Source organism: Crocodylus siamensis, chromosome 12, assembly GCF_052110815.1.
Source record: "Crocodylus siamensis isolate JL-2025a chromosome 12, ASM5211081v1, whole genome shotgun sequence".
NCBI classification, from domain to species: Eukaryota; Metazoa; Chordata; order Crocodylia; family Crocodylidae; genus Crocodylus; species Crocodylus siamensis.
The window spans coordinates 13,884,066-13,900,414 of NC_143406.1; the positions used below are offsets into that span (position 1 = coordinate 13,884,066).

At 44.6% G+C, this 16,349-nt stretch overlaps 1 long non-coding RNA gene across 1 annotated transcript; it reads right to left on the reverse strand.

Annotated features, from left to right (window-relative positions):
• Nucleotides 1-247: 247 nt before the first annotated feature.
• LOC149854670 (uncharacterized) lies at nt 248-14,742 on the reverse strand. The gene is made up of 3 exons (XR_016438790.1): nt 14,651-14,742; nt 6,743-7,059; nt 248-466 (listed from the first exon to the last, which is right to left on the reverse strand). It is a non-coding gene; the product is annotated as an uncharacterized LOC149854670 (long non-coding RNA).
• Between the last annotated feature and the right edge of the window lie 1,607 nt (nt 14,743-16,349).

Below are 16,349 nucleotides of genomic sequence, written 5' to 3' on the forward strand. Positions count from 1 at the left end.
AGTTATCAAGCTACTACTGCACAGCACCCTGACACCCCAGGGCTCCTGGGGCTGCTGCAGAGACAAGGCTCAGCTGCTTTCCACAGTTGCAACATCCCACCTGCGTGAGTTCAAACAGGCCAAGACCATTCTAATAAAGAAGTGATCTTCATACTGCTGTATCTGGCCAAGTCTGCTCCCAGGGGAAATAGGAACCTGCTCATTAGTGGGTGGAATGCTTTAAAATACTCACCTCTCCCTCCCTAATCAGCTGTCTTAGGGGTGCAATTTATTTTTGACTTGGAGCCTCTGGAGATGGGGATTGTATTCGACAGCATTTGGAGAGAGGATTATGTAAGCACGCGGACGTATAGATTCCATTTACTGCCTCTGAAATTTCATTTGAGAAACAAACGTGTTGACTTCAGTAATGTAAAATGTTGTCCAGGGAAACCAGCAGCGTGTCCTCACAGACCAGAAGAGGCACCTGAAAAAGCGAAAAAGTCTGTCGTTGGTATGGTCCACCTTCTATCAACAGCACCAGCCAACCCACAGTATCTCAAAATGCTTTGGAACAAATTTTCCATTAGCTTGTAGCAGGAGGGGCATGAGTGTAATGAGGGGAGACCTTGACTGCTTATTAGCTTGCAAAGGAATTTGATGCTTTAGCTCCCTGTGATATATTTAGGGTGATGCCTGCTACGGTGTGCCTGCCTTGCTCATGCACCGCAGTGGTGGAGCCTGCTTGGCCCCCTGCCTAGCACAGCATGCCACTCCGTGTCCCTACCAGACTCCACTCAAAGATTTTTGACCAACCACCCAGAACCGAACTACAGAAGCTGGGATTGTCCCTGTTTGCCTAGTACCTATGGTCACCCTATATCTTTGGGACCCTTCCAGGATGAGAGGAATCTGCCCTGTTTAATCAGGTAGCATGTGGTTGGGTGTGCTTTCTGGGGGCCCCATGGAAGTGCCCTGCTTTTTACCAAGCAACCATAAATAAACCACTACTAGAGTGCAACAGAGCCCCACTCCGGCTCAGGGCTTGTGCAAAATGTACTGCCCTAATGCTGCCTCTGCTATCAGCTCGAGTCCTATTCCAAATCTGTAGCTATCTAGGGAAAGTGCACATGCATTATGGCACAGGAACCCTCCTCAAGTTAATTCAGTTCGGGCTTGTTTCTAGGCCTCTCTCTTTCTTGTCTCAGGAAAGCAGTCTCTGCGTTAGCACTTCCCCTCGGGAAGAGGTGCCTGGGACTCCAGCCTAGCCATACATCTCTGTCAAAATCTCTATGAATAAATTAACCTTTCTAAAGATTAGTGCACCCTAATACTGCAGGGTTTTTTTTGTTTTGTTTTGTTTTGTTTTTTTAAGTAGAACAAATGCTAAAAATGCCTTGACAGACCTCACCAGCTTCAGTGCTGTGCATCATCAACAGAGTTGCACTGGGGATTGCTTTAAAGGCACAGGCTGCAAATGTAGAGAGGATCTCGCTGGCCCAATTCCTTCTCGGAGTTCATTCGGGAGGATTTGAATGCAAGTGTAAACAAGCCATCCCAGCCAGAAAGTTTTCATTAAAGCAAAACATAACTATCACCCCCCTGCTTTGCCTTCTAGGTTATATTATGGGTAGTCAGAGTGTCTCTCAGTATATCACCAGCATTAGCTATAGCTAACTCAGAACAAAGAAACTGTCTCTAACTTTAAGGCAGCCTGGTTTCGTCAGGTATATGCAACACCTGACAGCTGAAATATTGCTCCCCAAATTTACTTCTGGAGCAATGGGACTCAGAAAATCTCCAATTTGTTTTTTAATCAGGAGCTTCTCTGCTCCCTGCCCTCTGGACTTTAGCCTCTTCTCCTCTTTATTCAGTTCCCTATTTCAGTAGGACACATTAAGGGTGGAGGTCATGTATTTCTTGCTCTGTTCTCTCACCATTGAGTTGCTGGAATTGATCTGATTTTATTCCAGGTGGTTCACTGGAGGCCATTCCAAAGATGGTAGGGAGTGTTTTGATTTGTGATCCTTTTGAGATGAATTATGGGGAGGAAGCTGTCTGCTATCAGAGGAATTAGTCAAATTCCTTGTCAGATGTGCAATCCCATTAAAAATGCATTATCTGTTTTCAAAGCTTAACTGTGGGTGTCGGTTGAGAGTCTTTAAAATATTATTGTAAACTTTCACTGAGGAAAAGTATCCCTGAGTCTTTCATGAAGGCTAATCCCATTTCAACTACCCTAAACCATCCACTTCTGGGGTGGCCTTTCTAAACTAGAGCAAGAAAGGAGAGAAATAAAAGGTATCTTTATGAAATTGTTTCATAAAACTCATGCTGGAAGATGCATACGCTTGTTAGGGATGATACAATATGGTATGATAGCAGCAACTGACTCCTGCAAATTAGGTGGTTTGCCATGACAGTAGTTCTGTTGTCACATGCCTCTCCAAATCAGCCTTTGTGTCCCTGCATGTTACATTTAGGAGAATATATTCCCCTTGAGCACATCTGCGCCTTTTGCAGTTGCATACGCTCTCTTTCTGGTTGTCCCAGCAATACTTGGTGGATAAAGAGTGTGCAATGCCACATGGAAGGCATTTAAAACAACTTTTATTTAGAAAAATACTTATTTCCCTTATGCAACTGATTCACATTTCTTCCAAGCTTTCCACTATGAATCATAATCACAGAATCATTCAAATCAGAGATACATTAGGCTTGACAGGTCATTCAATCCACCCTCTGGCCAGCTTAATAATTTTTTCCTGCTACATTACAAATCTAGACCTTTTTCACTTTAAGTTTTCAGTGCCTTAAACCAAGGTACTTCCATCACTTCCCATTCTTTCTCTTAACGTTTTTCACAACATGCAGCTTAGGCTTTCCTTATCTCTTTCCCCTGTGTTAGTGTGTTTGTATATGACATCGAATGTCACTAGCAAGGCAATGTCACAAGACCCAAAATAGCATATTTAGAGTTAAATGCTTCTATGATAGCTGAATCAGATTAAGCACTGTTTTAATAGGATTGAGAAATTCTTTTATAGTCTCGTTATTATTACTGTATAATGAAGAAAGCAGAGTGGACCTCTCCAAAAGAAGGGAAAAGTCTTTGGTTGGCAAGGGACTCCTCCAAGGTCTATGCCAGCACTAAGGGGCGTGTTTCATGCTGCTTTCTTTTTTCTTTTCCAGGAGAGGAATTAGCAAAGGATAAGCAAACTCTATAGGTCTGGCTGAGTGGCCTGGCACCAACCAGTATCCACATTTCCCAACTGGCTCTCTGGCAGGTACATAGGTTCCTGTAACAAGCTGAGGCCCTCTGTAGGCAAATAAAACGTAGCATGCTACTTATGTTATCTCTTGAAAAACCAATAAAGTTATGGGTTCAAATCTCTGCTGGGCAGCATTACTAGTCCACCTGTTAAAATATTTTTCAAATAACAACATATTGAAATAGTGTATAAGAGCCATAAATATTTTGGGTAATCTGTTATGTTTGAAACCTTTGATTTTATTTTTAACTAGGACTCCCAAGGGATCACATCGTGGCCTGAGAACAAACAAGGAAAATGAAATAAACTGAACAGGAAGGAGAAAACAAGCTCTGGATTGATGTTAGCCAATCCATATAAACATTCAGCCCATTTTTTACAAACCAGAGTTTAGAGAAAGCCCCATTCAGCTCAATAAATCAAGGGACACCAACACACGTTTTCATACACCACTCCATTTTGGGTGTCTGCTGGGTCTGGAGCTCCTGAAGGACTGCGAGGGAGAGTTACCCTTGTGAGATTTCCAGCTGTGTGTGGCACATACAGGAGAAGACTGTTGGGTTTGGGTAAACCATAGATGTGTCAGAGCAAAAACCTCAGCCTGCATTAATGAGAGTATTGCCAGGGACTTTGAGGAGCCAGAACTTCACCCCTGAATTTTTGGGTGTTTGCGCAAACTGAAGCAAACAATCTCCATCTTGCTACCTGGTTCTACCTTACCAAACTAGGAAGATGCTAATACCCTTACCTGTATTAAACAGCAGCTTGATTCACAAGAGGCTTTGAAAATCCCCATCAGATAGATTTTGTTTGTTTTCCATAAATATTCTCTAATATCCATGCCAGATTTTTTATTACTACAAGCATCCTTCCAGTGCTAGAATGGGAAATTTCAGCCGTGGCCAACTTGTGACCCCAGAGCACAGGAGACAAAACATGTACCCTCTTCCCTTGTAGCTGCAAAGGAAAGGGAGTGTAATTATACCCTCCAAAATCTGTGCGTAACCCCTCATAGATCAGGACTTTCATGGGGTATATGCCTACACTAGCACATTATGGAAAGTGACAGGAAAGGAAGATGAGCACAAGGGACTTAGACGCTCCTTAGGGTGTCTGTCAAGCCCTAGTTATCTGCATCTCTGCCAGACACCATCATGAGACACGGAGATTTTTGCTAATAAAATGGGCAACAAAAAAATATCCTCTCCTTTTCTGCCCTATGCCTCAGTAATGTCTCAGCATTTTTCTTCTGAGATTGCTATCTCCACTTGGTGCAGGGACCCTGCTAGGTGACAGTCAAGTCACAATCACCAGGACATGAAGATATACTTGCTACATTTGGGAGCGCGGGTAGTCCAATCTATTTGAGTGCCCTGAGTTGCTCTTCGGTGCATGGAGAGCAGACTTGCTGATATTCAGATGCAGGTGAAAGCGAGGAAAAAGGAGAGATACCGTCCGAATGCATGACATTGTAGCTTTCTGCTATAGAGTCAAGTGCATTCAGAATCAACCCAATGGAAGCCCTTCAGAGTCCTTTCCTATTGTCCTTATCAGTGGAAACGTGAGTGGTTCTTGGCCTTAGCTTATGTACCATACGATGCAGCGGCAATACAACTTTTAGACCTCTCCAGAGCCAAGATGGTGGTGGCTACCTTGACTCTGACTCTTTAGCACCTGTGGGCATATGCTGGAATGTGAATGCTGATTTCAAACAAGCTGTTCATGTTTACCATAAAGAGCAGGCCCTGCAGGAAGCCCCTTGCAACACTGTTCCTACTGTGAGCTGGCAATCCCTCAAGCCTGAACCAATTTAAGAAGGCATTGGCCATATGATTTCAATATTAACAAGCGGAGCAAATTCATGAGTGGTTTGTTGGCCAGTTTCACAGTGGAGACACCTGCAGTTGATCAGCATGGCTCGTATGATTAGGTGTCAATGCACAATGGGAATAATAACAAGGATCTGGAGTGTATGGGGATCACTCAGCCAGCGGAGAGGTGTTAACAGGGAGAGGAAAGAGAACATGTTGGGGAAACACTTTCATTTCTTGGGGAGTCTCAGTAAGCAAAAGCTTTTCAAATGGGGATCAAGATCAAATATGTCCAACAGGGAAAGGGTGATGTGTCGATTGCCTAGGGCTGGATGGGGTCACTTCTGCTCACATCAGCCTGCAGCCAACTAGGCAGTAAAGGGGTACTAGATCTGCCAGAAATGGAACTGGCAGTGGCACAAAGTGGCCACATCTTCCTCCTGCTGGAGATAGGGATGGGAAGACACTCATTAGTATCTATAGATTCCTGGTCTATCTTAATAGACTGAAAGAGACCTGAGGGGAATAAGCGACCACAGTATGAACATGAGCCGGCAGTTCGATGCTGTAGCCACCAGGACAAATAATATACCGGCATGCATCAATCAGTGCATCTCCAACAAAACCATGGAAGTGATTCTTCTGCTCTACTCGGCATTGGTGAGACCACAGCTGGAGTACTGCGTCCAGTTCTGGGTGCCTCACTTCAACAAGGACATGGAAAAGCTTGAGAGAGTCTGGAGAAGAGCCACCTGTATCAGAGACTTGCATGAGGAAAGGCTGAGGGATCTGGGACACTTCAGCCTGAAAAAAAGAAGGCTGAGAGAGGACTTGGTAGCAGCTTGCTGCTACACTAGGGGAGTACATCAAGGGCTCGGTGAGCAACTATTCACCAGGGCACCCTCAGGGAAAACCAGGAGCAATATAGTCACAAACTCCTGGACGAACATTTCAGGCTCGACATTAGGAAAAACTTCTTTACAGCTAAGGTGTCCAGACTGTGGAATAAGCTCCCTTCAAAGGTGGTGCAATCACCTACCCTGGAAATCTTCAAGGGGAGACTGGATGGTCACCTTGCCGGAGTCAGCCGACCCCAGTTGTCTTTCCTGCTTGGTTCCGGGGGCTGGACCTGATGATTTTCTGAGGACCCTTCCAGCCCCTTACTACCTATGAATTAAGTGGGAGGCACCTATAAAGAAAGCAGCTGCTAATGGTAGGCCTGAGCAAACTGATTTGACTCATGGAGTTATCAAGGCAAATCCGTCAGTGCGTCATCGCTACGTGAACCGACAAAAAGAGCTGCAGTGATGTTACCCAGAAATACCCAGACTATTCCACCAATTTAGCGTAAGCATCCAAAGTATCTGAACCAAAGCAAATTGCGTCATGCTTCCTCCTCACTAATTAGCAGGGCTGTTTGTGCTCCAGCCTCATTCTCTGCAGCACTTTGTCTTGACTTTTTTATACGCTCGCTATTTGTCTTTGCTTCTTAACTTAGTTTTTACTTCTCTCAGCTGCTCCCCACTTTTCAGCTCATAGGTACCCCAGGTTGAATCAGGGGGAGCGCTGGGCATTATTGGTCAACATGGACTGCTTTGTTGTGTCATTAAGCGGCTTTTTCTGTGCATCCGAACCAACACTGACCTTCCCTCTACCCCAAATGGAAAATAAGAAACGAACCTGAGTTTTCTTTTGCCAGTCGCTGCTTCCTGACACTTTCGATGGCCTCTTCCCAGGAGGTAAAAAAACAAGCCTTAGTACTTTTCACCAATGCTAAGCTGTTGTTTTGGCTTTCTGTGAATGACTGGTTTCAGGCGATTCTGTCAGCAGGCCTTGCCAGAGCCCAGGTTTGGGATGTTTGCTTTGGGTCCGTCTTGTGGTTGGATGGCTGTGCTCCACTCCACATGTAAACATGGGCAACAACTCGCATTTAACAGTTCTAAGCATTTGGAGCGAGGTCAAAGGAGCTGCCCCCCTCTCTTTAATATAGTGAAATCCTGCACAAAGCAAAAGGACTCTTTAGTAGCGAGAATGCCAAGGTCTTGCCAAACTTATGATTTTACTTTATTTTTCCCCCCCAGAAATGCCAAGCACAAAGACTGACCCTTTATTTAGAAGGCGCTGTGAGGAAGGGAAATCTTAATTGAATCTCAGACTGTGCCATTTGGAGCTATGTCTAAAGGCATGCTGTCTGCCCCTCAGCTTGCACTTGCACTCCAGGCCAATTTCCACACTCATTTACATGAGTTTAAATCACAGGCACTCCACTGCTCACTATGCTTGTGTTACTGAGACTGAAACATGGCCCCTGGGCTATTTAAAGCCTAATCTTTGTTCTCTTAATTCTGGGATTGCCCTTGGCAATGACATTAAGGATGCTTGTACTGGCCAGTTTTTCCAAAAGACCCGGCACCCACTGTGGGATCTTGTTCTGTGCCCAGATCTTTTGCAAATCAAGCTCCACATGACTAAAGGTTGCAAAATTGTGTCCCAGAGCTGAGTGGTGCCCAGGACTCCTGCTGGGCCTCTGCCCAGGTGTGAATTCCATCTTTTGTGTTACGTGCTGCCATGTGTTGTAGGGGAAGTACAGCATGTGGTTCAGATCATGAGTCTCTTCATCTTTCCTTGTTAAGCAGTGGCTCTTCAGTGCCAACAAGAATGGGTTTCACCCTGCAACTTTTTCCTCATGTGAGCCATCCTTGCTGACGCAAATGGTCCCTTGGCCTTCAGTATTTCTAATCAATTCAATGGGAGTGCTTGGAGAGCTGGGCCAGAAAGAAGGCCCCCTATCACACAACCAGAATTGCAGAAATGACAGTCAAAGACACTGGCACTGATTGAAAGGGAACTATAGGCATTAGTCTCTGCAGAACAGTTTCCAAGCCTGTGCCCTGAGTAAATGAATGCACTGGCCTTCAGACATGGGGGGGCACAACTTTATATTATACCCCCACGTTAGCTTTTCTGCTACCACCCTTCTTGGCGTGCAAGTTGCACTCCTTTTGCATATCCTTTCATTGCCAGATCAGTGCATGTTGCACTGATACTTATTCCTATTTATGACTCTCTTATATCTTGTATGTAACTTAAATCACTTCTGAACCTAGCCCACTATTTATATCATGCCTGAATTTCCCTGCATCCTCTTAGTGCAGGGATTGCATTTCACCCTCTGCCCTTAGGCCCAACATTTTGCCCTTTACAAAACACCTGTTGGATGTTCAGTGCCCCAAGTGCAGCCTACCATAAAGTGCTCCATGGACTACTGGTGGTCTCCAGAGCACTTTCTGGTGTTCCACAGACAAGCTGATCACCTAGTGCTGGCCCTCTTCCTTATTTCCATCTGCTAAAGTGCATTCAAAGACTTCCCTAATAACACTCTCCTATACAAATAATAGCTGTATTTGCAGCAGGAATGTTTTAGGAGCTGATCCAAGAGCCGACCACTTTTGAGATGAGCTCCACCATGTCAAAAAATAGTTTGAAGGCTCTGGATCTAGCACATGGTTAATTTGCTTGGAAATGATGGCAGAGGGGTGGAAGGTAGGGGTGAAGAGGTTAACGTGAACAGTTGGTTTCTCAGTACAGTTCTTTGTGAATTCAGGCAACCTTGCAAGTGCAGTACTGAGTCTGATGAGAGGCTAGCATACCCTGTAGGTCATGGTTCCTAAGTTGGAGACATATTATAAAGCTCTGCCTTAAACTGGAAAAGCTGGGAAACAGGCAGGCGGCACTTCACAGGCTCCTTGCTCGGAGGATCCAGAACGCTCCCAAATGCAGCCTGGGTGTTCTCATTTCTGAGCTGTGGTCCATAGCTGCAGGGTGAGGGCCCAGGCTGTCAGTGGCAGGTTTTTATTGCTTAGGAACTGTGAGAGGCAGCTGCTGCTATTCTTTGATCAGGAAAGTTCCCGACACAAACAACTGTCCGGCTGGTGCAGGCTTTTATTTTACTTTAAAAATCCCTCTATAAACGTATGTGCTGTCTCAGCGCAGCTGTGGGCTCCCAGTAAGATGGAAAACTGGGTCCTTTGGGCCACAGCCCCACCATCTCTGTTGCAGATGGGGACCTCCTTGCCCAGGGACTTCTAGTCCTGTGCATGGATATTTCTGATGGTGTCCAAGGATGTTGCAAAGGGGACATTTTCTAAGCTGCACTCTTCTCCTGCAAAAGGGCTCTCTGAGGCTCATGCACTTTAGTCTATGTGTGCAAGTGTCTTATTTCCTCTTGGAGACATGAAGCATGTATGTCTACCTTGGTCTTATCTAACCAGATAGCTTGATGCTAAATGTTCCCTTCCATTATCATTAAACTGTTAAGGAAAACTCTTCCAGGACTTTCTAACTTGCGCCCTAAAAACTTTTTTTTCTGCATATTGGCTCTTGATAGAGCTTTTCCCTCCCTCTTTTATTTGGAGGTGCAGGCTGCCTCTAACAGATATAGACAAACCCCCAGTCTCCTGCAGGCAATGTCTGGCTCTTCTCTGAGAGGGTGTGGGCCTGATGCCTTCGATCACATCAGTGAAGTGGTTGAAGTTTGGCCTAGATTTTCCGCTGTGTAGAAAAATTGAGGTATGGGTAAGGGGACATCAGGAGCTGGTTACGTGTCCTTGAGTCTCTGCCCTGCCACCCCTGGAAGTGGATGTCAATCTGTACCCTGGCCAGAGAGAAGTGAAAGGCCCATTGATGCCTATGGGGGATTCCTCCAAACTAAGGGAATCACCTAAATCGGCACTATCTTAAGTGGCACCTTTGAGGTACAGACTGGAATTGAGCCATTAATGGGTTTTTTTTTCCCCAGCTTGTTAACATGGTGCAGTTCTACAAAGCAGACAAAAGGCTGACCAAATCTGTTTAATTTATTAGATCCTTGTGTTGTGCTGAATATATACTTGTGATGGATCTGGCCCTTCAGTCACGAGTCCCTTTCCTAACATAGGTAAAACTTCACTCTGAAAAGCTGGCGCTCAGCTCAGCTCAGCTCAGCTCAGCTCAGCTCAGAAGGGCTTGGGTTTCTCTTTCCTTTTGTTAGTGTTGTAGGGTTATTGCCACGATAGTCCAGGGAATAGACAAGAAACAGGACATCTGCTTCCTTCCCAGACCTGAGGAAGGGCATTTCGAGCTGGTCTAACATATCTCCCAACAATATAACTGGCCCAATAAAAGTTATTTCTCTAAACAAAATCCTGTTTCCTTTGTTAAAGGCCGTATACAGCGATGTGTCCTGGCGTGAGCAGGGTTAAGGACCTGGATAAATCATAGTCTGAGGGAATCACCTGCACAACCTGATGGAAGAGAAAATTGAGATGATGTAGCAGAAGGGTGGGGGGGGGCACAAAAAAGAGGCAGACAAGGGAAACCAGCTGACAAGTTATCACCTAAAGGAAGTTATCACCTGGGGAAGACTGATAGTTGGGAAACCCTTGAAGGAGCTGGAGGTGTATGGCCTCTCAAGACTTCAGAGGGCAATAGAGGTAGATGGCTATTGCTGCCCTCTGAAAACATGTACAGGTGAAGCTGGAGGGAACTTTGGTCCTTTCAAGAAGGAGCTGGTATGGAAGTGTGCAGCAGCCCTGTCTGGCTCCATGGCACTTAGAAGTTTGGGTCTGTATTTGTTGTGAAAGCCCTAATCTCTGGCTCATAATTTAGTTTTAGTGTCTAAAGGCCCCAGGGTTATACATGAGAGGTTTAATGGTATGAACCACCTGACATTCGCAGTTGCTGCTATGATGTTATTGGCCCTTCTGGAAAAAGGGATAAGTTTGGAATCAAAAGTTATCTGTCCAGGGTTCACTTTTCTGCTCTTTCCCTCCCCCTCGCGCACATGTACAAAGTGATCATCTTCAAAGTACTGTCTCCGAGAGCACAGAACAAGCCGCAAGACTGTTCAGTTCCTGAGGAAACCAAGACACCATTAAATCCCCCAAGTTATTAAAACTATGAACAAAATAGAACTTGTGGGGTTTTTGTGCCTCCGGTAGTTCTCAGTCCCATCTTGGTGGGTGAACTGAGTAAATATTCTGCAAGAGGTTTTTTGTTTGTTTGTTTGTCTGAAATATTTCCAGTTTCATTCTGCGTTTTCACTTTCTATCAATGTCTTTTTCTTGAAATGGCTGCTGTGGCTTTGTGACCTTAGGCAAATATAGCAAATGTTCATATACTTAACAGAGTCATTTAAATCAGAATTTCAAATTTTAGAAATAGTTGTTTTCTCTTAAAACAAGACCCTTCATTTTATTTTCAGAGAAAATGCAAAATTGCACATGATGGTCTGAAAAAAAACCAGGCTGTTATCACAAATTGTGAATGAAATAGAAAAGCCTCACTTTCCAGGAGTTTTGAATTTGGCAGCAAATATTTAGCACAGCCATTAATATCCTGTCTGCCTGTCTAACTCATCGCTGTTTGCATTTGTAATTTGCCTTAAACGGTATGACAGAGGTATATAATTTATGTGAGCACTGCATATTTCTGCAATTGGGTACCAGAGGCTTTTAGTTTGGTCCCATACCATTTAAGGGCAAGGGTTTGACCAAGACTACTGCCAGGCTCCAAGAAATGGTACGTTCAAAAATGTGTAAGTGGCTTAGGGGTGTAAATCTGAGCAGTGAAAATATTTTGCACCTAAGTCGTTTCTGCTTGTTGTGAAAGTCTCTCTGTCTATATTTTGGCACATTAAAAGTGACCTGATTTTAAGTTCTAAGCACTGAGCAGCCCCTAATGACTTCAGAGGGAGCTTCCAACTGCTCAACCTTTGTGAAAACAAGAGCACTTATTGAGGAACCTGACTAGATGCATGTATTTTTTGGCCATGGAACAGAAGGATGAAAGCTTTATATGCTCTTTGCCTGAGATTACTATAACAGTCTTTGCCAGTAGGTGGGGTGCCAATCCTACTGAAAAAAAAAAGAACCTGGGAAACCTCTCCTCTCATCTACGTACTTGCTCCTTTTGCACATACATACCCAAGCTGGCCACATCTGGAAATGTTTGATTTGATATAGTGTCATTTTACATTGCAGAAATGAGCGTAAGCGGTTTTTTAACCCACCAAGTGAGAAATGTGATCTGGGTTTTACTACCGACCCTTTAAATAAAAAACAGATCGCTTATTAAACCATTATCTATCAAGGATATGGAGAGAGTTAGAAATATCCCAGGATCAGAATCAAATTGAAATTGACACGTTTCTGTCTACTGTCTGATGCTAACAGTGCGTTTCATTCCTGGTCGGTGGGGGAAGTTGCATAAGATCAGATTTGAAATCACTTCACCCAGGGAAAAACAAACCCAGAATTTACAAATCCAGAGATATAGGATAAAGAAACACAGCTCAGATCCTGTTCTGGTATCTGTGTTTGCTTTGACCATTTCCATATAAGTATGAAGCATTGCCCATAGGAAGTCACTGAAGTGTATGAGCATGTGCTGCTTGTTATCCAGATTTGGATAAAATCCCCTCTCATGAACTCCTTGAGCACTAATAGATCAGGGGACACCAAGTCCATTCCCAGGCTTCTTCTCTTGGAAGACCTGATGTACTGATGTCTACATCTGCTTTGCAGGCTAACCCAAGTCAGTGGAGGAAATTCCTGGCTGGAGCAAATAAGTATGGCTCCAAGGACTTCAATGGATTTGCATCCTCTTATGCCAGTGGTGAATTTGGCCCTTTGTGTTTGAAAAGGAATCACAGCTGATCTGGGACTTCATAGAAGCCACTGAAGGGATGCTTACTAACTAGTATAACTAACTCACAGATGCCTGTACTCATATATGACCAAATCTTGCTTCCTGTACTGCTGCAGGGAGATCCCTGCTGGCTTTAATGCAACTATTCATGTGAGCAAGACCAGAAGGATTTGGCTCTCTGTGAATTATGACAGCAGGCATCTGAAAAGAAACTGCGATCAGATTGGAAATGGCGTTTTGCCATCATGTTGCATTTGAAAGCTCACGTTACTTGCGTTGTATTATATTGCATCACACTCAACCAAGTTGATGTGTCATAAGCCGCCTAATGTAACTAGACACTGCGCAAATGCAACAGAATGCCTCAGAAAAGTGGAATTTCATGCTCTCCAGCTAACATTTCGGCAAAGATTAAATCCACAGAAAGTAGGTATGTCCAATTGTCCATTTGGATTGGCAAATAATTCATTATCCACATTATCTTTGAAATGTCATTCTGCATTGTAAATCATTAAGACCCTGCTTTAAATGCCATATTTATCAGCAGAATGTTTTTAAGGCCGAGTGTGATTTTAGGACCAGTTTACCCAGGTGCGCACACTTTTTTTCCTTAAAATTCCTGGAGCTGCCCACATCAATGATCAAAATTCAGCTTTTTGTTTGCTCAGAATAATTGCTTCCCTTTGTAAAAGGAAATGATCAATGGGTGAGCCTCAAGCAGTTCAGAATTTCAATTCCAACCAGCAGGACAGCCAGTAGGAGGTTTTCTCAGCTACTCTTGGTTTTGAGATCTCAGCAGAGCCAGCTTTTGGGTCAGAATGCACAAAAGGGACATGCAGGCTAGAACAGACTGGGTAGGGGGCTGAGAGTCAGGGTGTCTAGAGGGCTTCTGTCAGCTCCACCACTCCGTGTATGGGCTTGAGAAAAAATGCTTCTCCTCCCCAGTTTACTCATCTCACAACAGTGCTGTTGGATTTGGACAATTAATGGTGGAGTGAAAGCCAAACTAATTTGGAGAGCAAGGGAGAGCCCAGAACTTCTTAATGGGGCCATGTGAGAGAACTGGTGAAGTGCAATGGGGATGCAGTCTGATTTGAATGGGAGTCTCAGAAAGGACTGATCAGTGGAGGGAAGCTTCAGTGCATTGCTGAGGGAGTGTGAATGTTATTCTGCACATCCCGGAGGGGTGGCTGTCTGAGAGCAGTGGTGGTGCAATTAGCTTCTACCAGGCCCAGATGTATTCCTGTGGTACTCTGAATGGGTTAGAAATCCTCCTCAGAAGAGAACTTCCCTTGCACTCCTCAAACCTCGGGCAAAAATGTAAGGACATGCAGCTTGTCTCACTCTGCCCTAATTGCCTCATCCTGCTCTTTGGCCATTGTCCCCTTCCCTTGGACCTGAGTATAGGGAACCTGGCTCCCTGCCTGGTGCCTAGCCACAACTCAGTCTTCTTCATCAAAAGATCCAAACCAGCTCTCAGCAGAGTCAATGGGAGTCTTTCCTTTGTGGGTCCAGACACTAGTGCCAGTCAGGTTGCAAGCCTTGCAAAAGGAGAGGTTTACCTGCATGTAGGGAGAGAGATGAACCCAAACCGGATGGCCATGATGCAGTTTTTAAGCCAACTACAAAAAATGTCCAGTAAAGAGACACTGATTTAGGGACTGACCTGGCCAAAGGACAGGTGACTTAGTAGAGTTTCCATACAAACACAAACCTGGTGCTGTCAGCAAGGCTGGTAAAAGGGAAAACTGTTTCCTAGCATCTGCTCTGCGTGTCACATACAGCTTTTCCCAGCACAGACTGACCTTTCCTGAATAGTGATAATCGAAATAACATTTCACCATATTGTAAAATTAGAGACACTCCAGCAACTACTACAAGTGATGTGAGTTTCTCTCTTACCAAGTCGGAGAGGGATTTCTGATCTCTTCTGTGTCGAATCCTTGATTGGCTGTCACCCTTCTTGACATGGCCTGCTGCCTGCAGTGGATTGGCCAGGGGCAGATTTATATCCCCCTGTCACAGCCAATAGAAATATAGTGTTTCTTGAGTCACTGTTTAGTTACAGTGACAGAACCCTGATTGGGTGAAGCCTTGTGATTTATGGGTTTTTGCTGAAGAGTAACTGGATTTTATCAGAACATAATGATGTGGCACTAATGCTCATTGCGAGTCAACATGGCCGACCAGTTTTAAAAGGTCAGCGTTTGACCTTGTCGGTGTTTAAGTAGATCTCATTGTGCTGTATGCAGGCTGGCTTTATATATTCATGGAAAACAAAAGTGCAGCTTTCACTCTGCCAGCCCCCTCTTGCCAAACATTTTTTTTCGTTTGGGTTGATGTGGGTGCTCCAGTCCCTGGCACTGTAATGTGATAGAATTGCTGCTACAACGGTCCTTTACACACTCCCCAAAGAATGCCAGTTTCAGTTTTTCAGTTTGCAGGAAATTTATGGGTGGGAGTGTGTTACGAAGAACAAGATGGCAGCCAAACAAGCCACTGAATGGCTTTCAGACCCGTGAGTATCTGACAAAGCTGTTAAGTGGACATATATTGCATATTTCTTCCTTGTGCAGTTGGAAGAGTGTGTACGTTCCTGGCTAACTTCTCTTGAATGCAGCTGGGAGTTGTGTACACAGAAAAGCAGAGAGAAAGAAAGAGCATTTCCTGTTGAACTGTTGTTTTCAGTGATGAGCTTGGTTCAAAGCCTACTACTGTCTACCGACGCTGTACAAAATGAACTTCTCTCTGCTGCCAGAAGTGAATCAGTAGGATCTCAGGTCACACTCTGCTCCAGCAGCATGCAACGGTATGGACTCTGCTTGCCAGTAATGTCGTGGTATTACAGGCATCACTAAGTAAATGCTGGATTAGTGGGCATGTCTACATGGGACGTTTACTGTGGAGTTGCCTAATGAACTCCAGTAAAACGTCAGCAACTACACATGCGGTACTATTAGGATGGAGTAATCTAATTAACTCTGCTGCAGGATAGTACTGCCAGACACAAGTGCTATCCTATGGTGAGTTATTTACTCCACCACAGTGAAAGTATAGATGCTGATGGGGCTGGCTGGGGCATGAGGGTGGTTCAGTGTGGGGGCTGCCTGCTGGCTAGCCTGGCGGTGGAGCACCCTCATGCCCCTGCCAGCCCCTACAGAGCAAGTTGAGCTGGGGAGGAGCAGCCCTGAGCTGGCAGGCTAATTCTGCACTTCCCCATGCTGCAGTCCCAGGTACACATGCAAACAGTGTGCCTGAGAGTAATAAACTTTGGCACAAACTGAGCCAGAGTTTATTCAGTTGCCTTAATAGCACATGTAGATGCACCCAGTAAGTAGCGCTCCCTTTCCTACACCAGAGACCAGACTTGTGGGTGCTGGTTTCTGTCAGGGTAGAAAAATCACCAGTAACATTTTAAACAAGACTCTAGTACAGGGATTTCCAAACTGTAGTATGCATACCCCTGTGAGTATGCGAGACATCTCTGGGGGTACACAGGAGAATTTGTGTATTGCCGATTTAATTTTGATTATAATAATTGGCATTTAAGGGGTTAAAATAGAAAATGTATGTTGGTAGGGCTACATGGGTAGCTGGTAAA